Raw genomic sequence first — 14,120 nt, forward strand, 5'->3', positions numbered from 1 at the left:
CTGCAGTTCCTTCCTACATATTGTGGTGACCTTTTGCAAGCAAATCTGGCTTGGGAGCACTGATGAACGAAGGAGTGGGGGTAAGAGGAGAGGGATAGAGGGTGCTGTATTTTTAGACTGTACTCTGATGGCTGTAACGGAGGAGGTATAGAGTAGAGGAGATGATCTGTTTCAAATAAAGGAATCCTGAGGGTTTCCAGACACACAGCGTAGGAGGGGAAAATACCATTGGAGACCAATGTCAAGAGTGAAACCTTGTGGACCAGTAGACCTTCAGCCCAGAGACATTAGGTTAGATGAACTAGGTACCAATGTCTGACTATGGGAGTGTGTAGGGGGTCACCTGAAATGAACAGAATTGGGAGTCTGCCGGGTACCACCCGCTGTGTGTAGACCTGGGGGACCCCCCAAGGGGCCAAAAAATGGGAGCTAAATAGATGAGTGAGGTACCACTTAAACCCATTACCATGGTGTGCTCACTGCCTTGCCTATATCAACAACATAAACAGCAGCCATTTTTCCCGCTGCAAAAGGCCTGCCAGACCCCCCACAAAGGGCCTAAAAATGGGCTAGCATATAAATGAGCAAGGTACCACTCAAAAATAATGCCAAATGAACAAGTTGAGTTCATAGAGTACAAAATGGTTTACGCCAGACAAATAGTCCGCTGCACTACAGGTACCAGACGCCCCAAAAATGGACATCCTCGACCCTGCTGTCCTACTAGGCTAGCCTAGATATTGTGGGTACGAGTTGAAACCAAGTTTAAATGATCTATCACGCCTTGGGGATATAAAATGACCTATGACAGAACAATTATCTGCTACATTGGGGCTACCAGACCCCATAAATGGGCACTTGGGCTAATCTAGGCTAGCCTAGATATTAAATTTACTTACTTACTGTCGATTATGCCTCCTGGCATGTAGGGCAGCAACAAAGGTCCTCCACTTCTGTCTGTTCTGGGCTAGCTTCTGGACACTACCCCAGGTCAAGTCCAGTGTGGATTCCTTAAGTTCCTGTTTCCGTAACATATTTGTTTTACGAGACAGGGTTGTTAGCCCAGTGCTCAACCCCCAACCTGGAGGACCAGTGGATCGCTCTTCGTCTCGCCTCTACCCTTCGACCTGTCCAGCATGGGAGACCCTAACAGGACACGAATCTCCCGCTGGCATAGCTGTAGGGGTCACTGAGACACACAAGCTCCCCGACCATGACAAGATTGCAATCCAACGGGGAGCTAGATATTAAAGGTACCATCTAAAATTAGATTTAGATGATCAATCAGCCTAGAAAATACAAAATGACCCATGCCAGAATGATAACCCATTGCCTTGGCCTTACCAGACCCCCCCTGCCCCCCCCCCCCCCCCCCCATCTCCCCCTGCCCCCCCCCCCCTTAATAAGTCCTTCTGCCCAAGTAGGCTAGTCTAGGTATTAAAGATATGAGCTGAACCAGGTTTAAATGAGCTGAACTAGCTAGTGATTACAAAGTGACTCATGTCAAAATATTAACCACTTTATCGACCATTTCCACAACAACCCATTTCAATGAGAAAAGAGGGACAAGAGGCTAATAGTAGGTATAAACTGTTGGAGTGTCCTATTTGGCTTTCTATATATTTGGCCATTGGGTGAATGCGGTGACAAGCTCTCCTTAGCTGCAGCCAAACAATATATCAACATCGGATTGGATGGAAGTTTTGCAGTAAAGAATCACTGTTTACGGCTGTTTGAGGTAAGTTGTTTTACTTTGCTACACAAGTATAGTTTGCTATTATAATGCAGGGATATCATGCATGATTCAGTTGATAATTTAAGTTAAAACCAATGCCATTGGACAATGCCATGCCCAGAGCACATGGCCTGCAGAGAGGTACAATGACTGACATGTGGTTGGGATCAAGTTTCAGCAAGTACATATAAAAACCCTGTGGTATTTGTGCAATAAATTATGCTATATAGGCCCAAGTACAATTTAAGCTGGAATATTATGTTATTTGTTGGTGATTTATCTTAAATAGGGTGGACTTTAATTTGTTAAGCTTACAGAGTCATCTGTTTAAGAAGGAACTGCAGATGCTGGAAAATCGAAGGTAGACAAAAGTGCTGGAGAAACTCAGCGGGTGCAGCAGCATCTATGGAGCGAAGAAATAGGCAATGTCGGAAGAAGGGTTTCGGCCCGAAACATTACCTATTTCCTTCGCTCCATAGATGCTGCCGTACCCGCTGAGTTTCTCCAGCACTGTTGTCTACCTTACAGAGTCATCTCCCGTCTTTAAGAAAATCTACGGAAAGCCGCATCAGACATCCTATAGTATGGGCATAATTGCAATTTCAGTAGTGATGCAGTGAGTGTATTCTTAAAATATTAAACTCAATAATGTTGTTTATTGTCAGGCTCAATTTGTGTCACCATAGGATGTTTTATCTGTGGCATGTTCAGCAAATAGTTTGAAGATACTTGTTCTGTACTTTAGATTCATTACATTCAGTCTCCTGTGTTTAAAATTTTAAGTATGAATTTTGGAACATTTGCAATATTTACTTACCATATATCACAGTGGAACATTTGCAATATTTACTTACCTTATATCACAGATCAAGAAGATAAATGCTATAATAACGCTAATTTTTTAGTGATTCATAAACTGATAATTTGTTATTTATGTTTGTTAGGTTTACCACCCTGAACCAAACTAATAAAAATATACTTTGATGACCCAGGTTTTTAAAGTTTTCTACATTCAAATGGAGGAACAAGTTTTGAAGGAGAGTATTTTTAGTCCACATTGTTGTCCCATTAAAAGCTCTTTAGTACAGTTCAGGATAATATTATCCTGGGCAAATTACCAAACCTAGCTAGTACTAGTAGTAAGACAATGTACATGGCGGGCCCTGTAAACTGTAATGATGCTTTCCTTAGGGGTAGGGTTAACATTTGAGTGTTATTCATTAATGAATCATTCCTTACACAAGTATATTAATAATAAACCTTAAAAAAACATTGGGCCATATACTGTACAAATGAGCTTGGGACCAAAAAGTCAATTTTGGACCACAAGTTTGCTTTAAATGATCTTGGGGATGACCAATGCCAGAGCAATTATCTGCTGCCTTGTGCCTGTCAGAACCCCCCCCCCCCCCTCCCCTCCAAGTTCGGCAATTAAGGGACTATTTGTGGAGTTTGGTAGGACCAAGGCAATGGATTAATATTCTGGCATGGGTGATTTTGTATTTCCTAGGCTATGATTGATCATCTAAACCTGGTTTTAGCTGGTACCTTTAATATCTAGGTTAGCCTAGATGGGCCCAAGGGTCCATTTAGGGGGTCTGGTAGACCCAAGGTGGCAGATAATTGGTCAGTCATTGGTCATTTTATATCCCCCAAGGTGTGATAGATCATTGGTCTCCCAACTTTGTTTCAACTGGTACCACAATAACTAGGCTAGTTTACTTGAACAGCAGGGTCGAGGGTGTCCATTTTTGGAGTGGCTGGTACCTGCAGTGCAGCGGACTATTTGTCTGGCGTAACCCATTTTGTACTCTATGAACTCAACTTGTTCATTTGTCAGAAGAAGGGTTTCGGCCTGAAACGTTGCCTATTTCCTTCGCTCCAAAAATGCTGCTGCACTCGCTGAGTTTCTCCAGCACTTTTGTCTACCTTCGATTTTCCAGCATCTGCAGTTCCTTCTTAAACACAATTGTTCATTTGGCATTATTTTTGAGTGGTACCTTGCTTGTCTATTTGCTAGACCATTTTTTAGGCCCTTTGTGGGGGGTCTGGCGGGCCTTTTGCAGCGGGAAAATGGCTGCTGTTTGTGTTGTTGATATAGGCATGGCAGTGAACACACCATGGTGATGGATTTAAATGGTACCTCACTCATCTATTTAGCACCCATTTTTTGGCCCCTTGGGGGGTCGCCCAGATCTACACGCAGCCAGTGGTACCTGGCAGACTCCCAATTCCGTTCATTTCAGGTGACCCCCTACACACTCCCATAGTCAGACATTGGTACCTAGTTCGTCTAACCTAATGTCTCTGGGCTGAAGGTCTACAAGATGCAGTCCTGCCACTAATGTAATGCCTTCATGGATGTGGTCAATATCAGTGTATGAATCTTAAAATACCAAATCCACCACTGGATCTGGATACTGTTCAATCCACCACTCTATCATTACCCACCAACCTACCATCTCTATCAGTCAGGGCCTTACCAGATATTTCTGTCTTCCCTCTCACTCTCATGAGAGCTGGCTATATGTATCTATATGTATCTATATTGTATCTATATGTCTCAGTTTAAATTGACAACCATTCAAAAACCTCACCACAAGCCTAACTCGGCATTTCTCCTTTCACACCCCCAGAAGGTGGATCGAGGTGGATCGGGCCTTGTTTAAACCCCCTCCTCCTCCCCCCCCCCCCCCCCCCCCCCCCCCCCCCCACGCTGCATTTCTTCCCTCCTGGCCTTGGGTTAAACTTTACCCCCCTCTCTCGGTTAAGGCTGACAATTTGAAAAAACGGACACTGTCCTCCTCCCTGTGATCCATTATTGGGAGGGTTTACTGTGCTCCAAATGCAACCGAACCAAAATCACATAAAGCAGCATCATGACTTCCTGACTCTTATACTTAATGAGTTGGCCAATGAAGGCAAGCATGCCATATGGCTTATTTTCAACTCTATCTACTTCTGTTGCCACTTTCAGGGAGTTACAGGCTTGGACCCCAATGTTCCTCTTTTAACTTGAACCCCAAGAGCCTTGCCATCAACCATATAACTTCTCCTTATATGTGACCCCTCAAGTGCAACACCTCACACTCGCTGGGATTAAACTTCATCAGCCATTTCCCCACCCATTTCTGTAGCTGATCTCCATCACGTTGTATACTATGACAGCCTTCCTCACAGTTTGTGACTCCAGCAATCTTCGTGTCATGAGCAAATTTACTAACAAACTCATCTACATTTACTCCCAAGTCATTTATATATATCACAAACAGCAAAGGTCCCAGCACAGATCCTTGTGGGACATCTTGTCACACACCTCCACCCCGAACATTGGCCTCACACTACAACCATCAGTAAGACAGTTCCATGTTCATTATCTCTCCTTTTCAACTCTCCATTCTCTGTCAAAGCCTTGTAAGTCCTCCCCACAGTCAGTGACACAGCAAGTATATCTACTGCCCATAACTCCAATGACCTGGATTCAATCCTGATCTCCAGTGCTGTCTATGTGAAGTTTGCATGCTATCTTTATGGCTGCATGGATGTCTTCTGGTTGCTTTGTTTTCCTCTCGCATCCCAAGAACATGTGGGTCGTTGGGCTATTTGGTCTTTGTAATCTATTTCTCGTATGTATGTGAGTAGTAGAATCTGTGGGAAGATGATGGGTATGCGGAAGAACAGGAACAGAATAAATACTGGGGAAATGGGATTGCTCTGTGAATTGGCTCAATGGGCTGAAAAGGTAATGTACAGCATCAGGAAATATGATACAATATCGTTTCCCAATGACTTGGTTACGAATATTCAGATATTCCTGGTCCGGTATTTTAGAGGACCTTTTATTGAACCTTAATAATCCAGTGTGCCTTATTAATCAAATAGTCCACAATATTCACTCAGATTGAAATTGGATATAAAGAAGCTGCTGAGAGGTGGACCTGGGAGAGGTAATTGAAGGCAATATCTCCAAGTTTGCGGATGACACTAAGCTGGGGGGCAGTGTTAGCTGTGAGGAGGATGCTAGGAGACTGCAAGGTGACTTGGATAGGCTGGGTGAGTGGGCAAATGTTTGGCAGATGCAGTATAATAGTAAGATTAAACGAGAACTTACCAGTTTGAAGTTTGATCTGTATTTTATGAGGAGTTACGATGAGGGATTACGTGAAGAACCCGCTCAGTGCGCAGGCGCGGCATACTTACCAAGCAGCGGTGTGGAATCACAGATAGACACAGTTATTTTGAAGTAAACATAGTAAAGATAAGGAGACATCAATTTATTAGTTTGATCCATATAATGAGGGTGGGAGCGGAGGGCACGTAATCCCTCATCGTAACTCCTCATAAAATACAGATCAAACTTCAAACTGGTAAGTTCTCGTTTAATCTTACTATTTTACTTCGGAGTCACGTGAGTGACTACGTGAAGATTTCAAAGCTCTGTGATTTCAAACCGTGTAACAGTTTCATTTCACTCACTGCTGAAGTTCTTGAGGGAGGAAGTGTTATCGTAATGAACCAATGAGTCTATTTGTAGAAAAACACAATGGTATTTTTTAAACAATAACAACAAAGAATTAAGTTGCTCCCCTGGGCTTAAATTAAATATTTGCAGTTCGTAAATCTTTACTGCAAATAAACCAGGTTTTGCCAACGGCTTATTATAAAATTTCTGAACGGTCTTTTCCCTTCCCACCCTCCTGCTGTAGCCAGGATGTGGTGTATAGGCATGTCCATTCTTTAGCCGTCGACATGGATGCTGCCCTGGTGGAATAAAATTTGTACATGTTAGTGTTTATCCCAGCAGTTTCTAGCACCTGCTTGAGCCATCTCGCAATGGTTTGGCTCGTACCCCACCATAAGGTTTTTGTGACTGACCCACAAGGCTTTTCATCTCCCTCGAATATTCTGGTTGTGTCTATGTAGGATAGTAGGTAGGTCATGGCACATAACCGTGGTTCTGGTGGGTAAGCCACAACTGGATTAGGTGTTCCTGGTCTGCTCTGTTTGACCAGTCGCTGGATAACGACAGATCTGGTCTGGAGCTGTGATCATGTTGTCCAGTCGCAATAGGTGTAGTGACTGGACCCTCTGAGCGGATACAAGTGCCATCAACCTAAGCGTCTTTAGTGTAGCTTGCTCAAGGCGGGGGGATATGGCTGGTGGCCATTCCCTGAGATATGTCAGGACCACACTGATATCCCAAATATGGGTATACCTGGGCTTAGGGCTTGATATTGTAAATGCCCTTCATCAGTTTTACCACCAGTGGATGGGATCCCATCGCCTGTTGTCCTGCCGCTGGTTTGAGATAAGCAGAAAGAGCACTCTGCGCTGTGTTGATGGCACTGTAGCTGATCCCTACATCGTGGTGTAGATGGCCAGGAACTCCAGTATGTTGGTGGCTGTAGCTGTTGCGTATGTTGTCCATGTTTCCTGGCAGTACTTCTCCCTTTTTTGATGCTGGTTAAGTACTGCCTCTTGGTGGATGTTCGAAGGGATGCCGACATGGTGGTGATGGTTTGTTTGGACAATCCCAGTTCCAGGTAAGGTCTGTTCAAACTTGCAACCCAGGCGTTTAATTTTCTCATGGCATGGGTGTTTAGCTTACCTGGTAGGTAAGTAGCTGATAGCCAAATATGTCTTTCGACATACCATTGCCAAATCATGTTGACCAATTTGTCGCATGATAATGATTTTATGCCACCCATATGGTTAATATAAGCCATCACCGTAGTATTTATCAATTTGTAACCGAACATGCAAGTGCTGCATATTAGATACATATGCTTTTAAACCATAAAAGGCGCCCAACATCTCTAGATAGTTAAATGCCCAGTGTAAGTAGTAATGATGACTCTAGTTTAGTCCATCTACCACTTGTGCTGGATATGGAGTTAGCCGCTCCCCAGCCTTGAGCACTGGCATCTGTTTGAATAACTAAAGTAGGGTTAGTGATAAAGATAGGGCTGAAACTATGCCAAACGTTTTCTGCCCACCACTGTAGCTCTGATATTGCTTCAGTGGGTAAGTTCATGACACGATCATAGTGACCTGTATGTCGTTTTATTGCCCGTACCTTTGCTCTCTGTAAATTTTTTGATAGTGCAAAGGTCCGAATTGTGTAGCCGGAAATGCTGCTACCATTTCCCCAATTACTCTTGCTACTTGTCGAATAGTTGGTCGCTCGTTGACCATTAATTTGTTGCATGATTGTGCTAATTCAACCATTTTTGCCTTTGGCAAGGTAACAGTCATATGGACTGAGTTAATTGTGAAGCCCAGGTAGTCCATGATAGTGGATGGCTTCAACTTAGATTTATCTGGATGTAGGACGAACCCCAGAGTTTCGAGGAGCTGTTTTGTAGCTGATACTGCTGCCACAGCCAATTCCATCGTTTTCCCTACTATGAGAATATCCTCCAGATATGCCATGACAATATGTTTTTGTTTTCTTAGTATTGCCATGGCTGGGTTCAATATTTTGGTGAATAATCTTGGGCTGAAGTTCGCCCATAGGGCAATGCTTTGTACCATCCAGATAAATTTTAGGTATCTGCGATGATCCTTGTATATGGGTACTAGATAGTAAGCATCTTTAAGATAAATGCTTGCCATGAAGTGTCCTTTGGAATTCAGTTGTTTGGCAGTAACATATGTCTCCATTTTGAAATGTATATACTAAACAAATTTGTTTAGTGATGTTAAGTCAATGATGATGCGACAGACACCATCTTTTTTGGTTTTAGTGAATATATTCGATACAATTTCCAAAGGTTCATGTTTGGTCTTTTCGATGACCCCCTTTGTGATAAGTCTCACCAGTTCAGCTTGTCCCTCACGTTTCTCTTTGACGGAGGGAGAAATACCCTTTGGGGCCATTGTTGAACTGGCGGCGTTTTTTCTGACATGAATTGTATTTTATATCCTGTAATGTTGTTGAGTATATACTTGTCACTCGTGACCATACCCCATGCTTCTTTAAACAAGTGTAATCTCCCCCCTGTTAATAAAGCACCCTTATTCTCTATATGCTGGTAGGGACCAGACCCACCTACCTCCATGGTTATTGGCGATTCTGTTTCTTCATTTTCCTGAAGATTTTGTTCTGACGTGCTGGCGATGTTGGGGGGAGGCGCATTTTCCAGAGGGTCCGCTGTGGGCCCTGATCTGAAAGATCTTTGGGGATAATGTGCGGACCCCAAGCGTTCACCAGTCCCATATTGCGGACGTCGACTGGTGGATGCCGTGGGGTGCTGCCACTTGGGTATCGGAGGTCTTGGTTTGCTCATCCCGGGGCCTGCCCTCATTAGGCCGAAGGTTTTTGATACTTCCTGCATCTCCTTCAGTTTTTATTGAAGTCTTTCCCAAATAGCAGCGCGTCCGTCTCCGCAGCTGGGGCTTTACACAAGCCTGCAAATTTGGGATTGAGGGCAGGTCTTATGTTTCCCTCTGGAGATTGTTGATCTCAAATTGTGTGGTACACATTAATGCCAGCACATCCTGCTGGCAGGTATCCATCTCCGTGGTCTCCACGGAACGAGCAAAGGCTGTGATGGCTGACGTCAGGAGCCTTAGGATCCGCTGTAGTTTAAGTTCTTGGGTCTGGATGTGTGACCCACATGCCCCCAGCTTTGGCTGTTGACACTTTTTACTTTGAGGGCCTCACCGTTTTCTGGTGCTGTGTTGTTTCAGCACCTCAGCGAGCACCTTTTCCAGTAATGGTTGATGCTGGCCGCCATTCTTGGTTCCAGCGGTGCTCCAGCCCGTGGGGTTGCTACAAGCGGTCCATCACACCCAACAGCTCTTCATGTTCCTGCACCCCTGGCATACTCCCGAATTCGTCCGCCTGCCCCTGTTCCAGACCAGCCCAGCCCTGGTCACCAATGCTAGCCTCCAGTAATGAGGGAGCAGAGGGCAGTGCATGAGGCACTGTGGAGGGGGTGCCTGACCTCCCTCCGCGAGAGCGCTCTTTCTGCGCATCTCGCTGGAGCTGCTCCAATTGCTGTTGGATGCAGCTCAGGCGGCTGTCTCTCCTCTATTTAGGTGGAGACATGTCCCCGTCCGACGAATCGGACGCCACCGGCCGGATGCCTGTTCGGATGGCTAGACATCCAGCCCGCAGTTCAGGCACTAGCGGGACTGGGCTCGGCGCGGTGATGGGGATAGCGGGGCGACCGGTAATTGTTCCTACCGCCTGTTGCTGCCCCCCCTGCAATGGAACGCTCCTCCGCTGGAGTCGAGCGGGGGACAGGTTCTTCTGGAGCTTTTGCCTTGTAGATGCGAGAGCGCCCCTCAAGCAGCGCGTCTCGCAGGCATCTGCTCCGTGAGCCACTCCAGCGGCTCAGGCGGCTCTCTCTCCCCCCGTGCGGGTGGAGAGACGTCCCGTCCGACATCGGGAACACCTGCCGGATGCCTCTCGAGTGGCTATGCGTCCAGCCCGCTGCTCAGGTACTAGCGGGCTGGCCTCGGCACGGTGTCGGGGAATTACGGAACACCGGGTCGCTCCTACCGCCTGTTGCTGCCCCCCTCCCCAACGGGAAAACGGGGGACAGTTTTGTTCCGGAGCCTTTTTCTCTGCCTGTAAAAAACACAAGCAGAAAAAGGCTCATCTGTAAAAGAAAACCCGACCTCAGGGTACTCACCTGACGGTCCGGTTCATCCTGTAACGGGACAGCCTAGCTCCCGTGGCAGCCGCTGTTGCACTGCTGGCGTAATGCCGCGCCTGCGCACTGAGCGGGTTCTTCACGTAGTCACTCACGTGACTCCGAAGTAAAATGTGGATAAATGTGAGGTTATCCATTTTGGTGGCAAAAACAGGAAAGCAGACTATTATCTAAATGGTGGCCGACTAGGAAAAGGGGAGACCTGGGTGTCATGGTACACCAGTCATTGAAAGTGGGCATGCAGGTGCAGCAGGCAGTGAAGAAAGCGAATGGTATGTTAGCTTTCATAGCAAAAGGATTTGAGTATAGGAGCAGGGAGGTTCTACTGCAGTTGTACAGGGTCTTGGTGAGACCACACCTGGAGTATTGCGTACAGTTTTGGTCTCCAAAACTGAGGAAGGACATTATTGCCATAGAGGGAGTGCAGAGAAGGTTCACCAGACTGATTCCTGGGATGTCAGGACTGTCTTATGAAGAAAGACTGGATAGACTTGGTTTATACTCTCTAGAATTTAGGAGATTGAGAGGGGATCTTATAGAAACTTACAAAATTCTTAAGGGGTTGGACAGGCTAGATGCAGGAAGATTGCTCCCGATGTTGGGGAAGTCCAGGACAAGGGGTCACAGCTTAAGGATAAGGGGGAAATCCTTTAAAACCGAGATGAGAAGAACTTTTTTCACACAGAGAGTGGTGAATCTCTGGAACTCTCTGCCACAGAGGGTAGTCGGGGCCAGTTCATTGGCTATATTTAAGAGGGAGTTAGATGTGGCCCTTGTGGCTAAGGGGATCAGAGGGTATGGAGAGAAGGCAGGTACGGGATACTGAGTTGGATGATCAGCCATGATCATATTGAATGGCGGTCCAGGCTCGAAGGGCCGAATGGCCTACTCCTGCACCTAATTTCTATGTTTCTATGTAATGCAGATGCCTGGTCTGAGTGTAATCGTGGTAGGGACTGTACTTGACAAAGAAATACAGCTTGAAAACTGCATTATGGTGCGGATGGTGTACAGGGAAGAGTATTAAAGGACTGTGCTGGACAGCTGGCGGAGGTATTCACGAGAATCTTCAATCTCTCTCTATCTCTGGCAACGGTCCCCAAGTGCCTGAAAACAGCCACCATAGTGCCGGTGCCGAAAAAGTCCAAAATCACCAACCTCAACGACTACCGGCCGGTTGCCCTGACTCCAATCCCCATGAAGTGCTTCGAAAGGCTGGTCCTCTCCCATATTAAATCCAGCATCCCTGCCTCACTGGACTTCCATCAATTTGCATACAGGGCAAATAGATCGACAGAGGATGCCATCTCTCTGGCCCTTCACACTGTCCTGACTCACCTGGACAGACAGGGCACGTATGTGAGGATGCTCTTCATTGACTATAGCTCTGCATTCAATACGGTCATCACCACCAAACTCCACCAGCTAGGCCTCAGCTCACCGATATGCGCTTGGATCCTGAACTTTCTCACGGAGCGACCGCAGGCAGTGAGACTGGGCCCGCACCTGTCCTCCACCATCACCCTGAGCACCGGCACACCACAGGGTTGTGTACTAAGCCCCATGCTCTACTCCCTCTTCACTCACGACTGTGTCCCTGCATTCGACACCAACACCATCATGAAGTTTTCAGACGACACAACAGTGATTGGGCTGATCACCAACGGTGATGAAACAAACTACAGAGCGGAGGTGCAGAACCTGGCGGACTGGTGCGCCAATAACAACTTGGCACTAAACACCTCCAAGACCAAGGAGCTGATTATTGACTTCAGGAGGTCCCATTCTGGAGAATATGCCCCAATCTCCATTTATGGGGAAAGTGTGGAGAGAGTGTCCATCTTTAAGTTTCTGGGCACTCACATTTCAGAAGACCTCACATGGTCCACAAACACCGCCGCGCTGGTCAAGAAGGCACAGCAACGACTGTTCTTCCTGAGGACATTAAAAAAGACTGGTCTGCCCCAACAGCTGCTGACAACGTTCTACCGCTGCACCACAGAGAGCATACTAACGTATGGCATCTCTGTGTGGTATCTCAGCTGCACGGAGGCGGAGAGGAGAGCTCTTCAGCACGTCGTCAACAGAGCGCAGCGGATCATCGGGACAGAGCTACCAGCCTTGGAGGGCATCTACCACACGCGGTGCCTCAGGAAGGCCCTCAGCATCCATAAGGACTCATCACACCCCTGCCACGGTCTGTTTCAACTACTTCCCTCCGGCAGACGTTACAAGGCCTTCTACGCCCGAACCTCCAGACTCAGGAACAGTTTTATCCCAAGAGCTATAGCGGCTCTGAACCGGCCCTAATGAGTGCCCCCCCCACCCACCCCCTTTGGACAGTCTCCCTCAGATGGTCACGTCAATCAATTCAGCTTGTTTATTTATGTATTGTATTTATTTACCTTTCTTGTACATCAGTGGAGCTGCATACTAAATCTCGTTGCACTGACGTGCAATGACAATAAAAGATATATTATTATTATTATTATTATTATTATTATTATTATTATTATTATTATTATTATTATTCTGAATATTAAACAGGAGCATTTAGAAACCACAAACAGAGCAGTTAAAATGACACACTGAACATTGTGAAAGAAGTATTAAAGTAATTGAATGCTGCACACTGGACTTGTGCAAACAGAAGTTTGTTTGTTTATGTCTCCAAAAAAATGTACTAGCTATAATTTGTCATTGTAACATTTCCAGCCCATTAATTATGAAAACCGGGCTATGAAATCCAAATATACTGTCAGTTCAAAACCTCACGGTGACTTTGAGACTTAGAAAAAATTGCCAAAAGGAAGTTCAAGCTGCTTGTAAGTCTGTCCAGGAAAAGAACAATTGTATCAGTATACCTCACTGGTACTGACTAGACGTTCCACTTGGTCACCTTCTCTGTGTGAATAAAATAGTTTGAGCTTTACATTTGATTTGACCACAGTTGTCAGAAATAAGTTGATATTCACTGCAAGTTTATTATTAACTATGGTTCTCAATAAAATATAAATGTGTACACAATTACACATAATGACAACATTCACAGTGGCTTTATGTGCAGTAACAATCTAATAAGGTGTTTGAATTTCTCCAATCAAGATTCTTGTGCTCCCTTATTCCTTTTGCGACATCATTTGTAATCATGGCATCAACTTGTCAGTCTCAACCTCTGGAATTCCCTCTCTAAATCTTATTGTCTCTGTATCTTCCTCCTTCTAATACAAACACAGGCCAACTGTATCATCAAAGTTGCCCAGATTCAACAAATAAATCAAGTCAAACAAATGCTTAGCAGGTTACAAAAGGGAAATTTTACATGGAAACATAGAAAGTAGGTGTAGGAGTAGGCGATTCGGCCCTTCAAGCTAGCACCGCCATTCAATATGATCATGGCTGATCAATCAGTACCCCATTCCTGCTTTTTTCCCAAATCCCTAGATTCCTTTAGCCTGAAGAGCTATATCTAACTCTCTCTTGAATTCATCTCTTGAATACTCCCTCTTGAATATATTTTAGGATATAACCACAGTACATCAAGACAGCAGGAGAACAATATTAGTGTGGTAAAAATTGTACAAATATGGGTAGAAACATTGCAAGATGATCAATGTGGAATGTCAACTGCTAAAAATAAGCATCCATCCCTGGGGTCAGTTGCTTCCCATAAACACAAGTGCCTCAACCCTTTTGATCCATATTCCTTTAATTTTCTCCAC

The 14,120-nt window shown here is 45.4% G+C and overlaps 1 protein-coding gene across 1 annotated transcript in view; it reads right to left on the minus strand.

Moving 5' to 3' along the window:
- The window catches only part of LOC116977581 (P-selectin-like), a 152,190-nt gene that overhangs the window by 72,805 nt on the left and 65,265 nt on the right, over positions 1 to 14,120 (minus strand). The window lies entirely within an intron of this gene.

Source organism: Amblyraja radiata, chromosome 10 (assembly GCF_010909765.2).
Source record: "Amblyraja radiata isolate CabotCenter1 chromosome 10, sAmbRad1.1.pri, whole genome shotgun sequence".
NCBI lineage: Eukaryota > Metazoa > Chordata > Chondrichthyes > Rajiformes > Rajidae > Amblyraja > Amblyraja radiata.